Source organism: Peromyscus californicus, unplaced genomic scaffold, assembly GCF_007827085.1.
Source record: "Peromyscus californicus insignis strain IS unplaced genomic scaffold, ASM782708v3 Scaffold_20__1_contigs__length_68692818, whole genome shotgun sequence".
NCBI classification, from domain to species: domain Eukaryota; kingdom Metazoa; phylum Chordata; class Mammalia; order Rodentia; family Cricetidae; genus Peromyscus; species Peromyscus californicus.
In genome coordinates this window covers 36,112,000-36,113,779 of record NW_026294503.1, presented here as the reverse complement: position 1 = coordinate 36,113,779, position 1,780 = coordinate 36,112,000, and the positions used below count along the sequence as shown (strand labels likewise).

At 41.3% G+C, this 1,780-nt stretch overlaps 1 non-coding gene across 1 annotated transcript; it reads right to left on the bottom strand.

Moving 5' to 3' along the window:
• Positions 1-1,424: 1,424 nt before the first annotated feature.
• On the bottom strand, positions 1,425-1,530 carry LOC128117280 (U6 spliceosomal RNA). Its single transcript, XR_008220763.1, has one exon. It is a non-coding gene; the product is annotated as a U6 spliceosomal RNA (small nuclear RNA).
• Between the last annotated feature and the right edge of the window lie 250 nt (positions 1,531-1,780).

Sequence of the window (1,780 nt, the reverse complement as noted above, 5' to 3'; positions counted from 1 at the left end):
TCCTCTGGAGCATGAAAAACTCAACCAGTGGCCACAATCTTAGAAAATAATGATTCTGCCTCCTCAGCAACTATCCACTACTAATAGCTGTAGTGGGTAGCTGTTCCAGCTTTGACCTGGAGGTATTACCCCCGTTGAGGCTTTGATAACTGTCACACCTACACGGCAGAGCCGAGACAGGAGCCCTGAAAACCCAAAATCTGAATGTGCTGGCTCTCTTGGTTCCTGGATCCTGGATGCTGGAGGTAGACTGATCAGAGTTCTCCAGAGAACACCACTGGACTGTGCTTCACCTTTCCCAGACACGGTAACCTATCCCTTCACTTGTAATTTACCCCACAAAATAAACCTCCCTTTTTAACTATGTAGAGTTGCCTTAATATTTCAACCAATATCGGGCCCAGAACTCTGCTCAGTCTACCTCCAGCATCCAGGATCCAGGAACCAAGAGCAATGGCACATCTGGATCTCAGGTCTTCAGGGCTCCTGTCTCAGCTCTGCCTTGTAGTTGTGACAGTTACCAAAGCCTCAATGGGGGTAGTACTTTCAGGTCAAAGCTGGAACAGCTACCCACCACAAATAGCTTATCAATATGTGGTAGGGCCTGGAGATTATCCATAGCATCTAGGCTGGGACTTCGGCTACCTTGGTCTTATATAGGTCTTGCATAGATAGTCACAGACACTGTGAGATCATGAGTATGGTGGTTATGTCATGTCAGAAGATAGCATTTCACAGAGCTCTTCCCCATTTCCTAGCTCCTACATTCTTTCCTCCTGCTCCACCCTTCCATGATGTTTCCTGATCCTTGGTGGTAGTGGTGGTAAAGTTAATGAAGATGTTTCATTTATGGCTGAGTAATATATCTGTTATTTTTAACACTTGGAACAGTTAGGATTTTCTCCATTGACTGATGTGCAATGCAACAACAACAAAAACAAAACAGCTTCTCAGGCAAAGGCTAAGAGCAGCCCGGGAATACGGATGTAAACATAGGTATTTAAAAGGCAATTTGATAGCATTTCTTCTTAGCAAAATATCATTAATTCTACAGGAAGACTATGAGCTCCCCAGCCATGGAATTCCTCCTCTGAAGCAAATCTCAGATCCAATCAGAGAGTGGTTAATTACCCCCTAACAGTTATGCCAATTTTGCACCAGTCAGCAGACCTTGCTTAGCAGGTCAGTATTACAGGATGCATGGTCCAGCTCTGAACAAGATCATTGTTGCCTTTTCTCCCTCATCACCTCAGCTACTATGATAGCTACCCAGGAGGAAGAAAGTTTTGCACTCATTTTAATATTGGTCTTTCTTTCATTCTTTCTTTCTTTCTTTCTTTCTTTCTTTCTTTCTTTCTTTCTTTCTTTCTTTTCTTTCTTTCTTCCTTTCTTTCTTTCTTCTTTTTTTAGTACAAAGAATATAATAAAATATGGAACACTTCAAGAATTTGTGTGTCACCCTTGCCCAGGGGTCATGCTAATCTTCTCTGTATCATTCCAATTTCTTAGTATACGTGCCATGAAGCATGTACTTAATATTGGTTTTTCTATATCCTACAGCTGAAATAGGTAGTGTATCAGCAATGGTGACTTACTGTGTAGTAATGGTAGATAACCAAGACAATGGCAGTAGTCGGTGCTGTTTTAGAGACTTGTATGACCTTTCTGAGTAAACACATGAAAAATTAACCCATGACTTGTACTTTAATTTTTATTTAATAGCCATTCTTTGAGAGTAACATTGTTAACCCATTCGAGGAGATTCCATTGGAACTTTTTA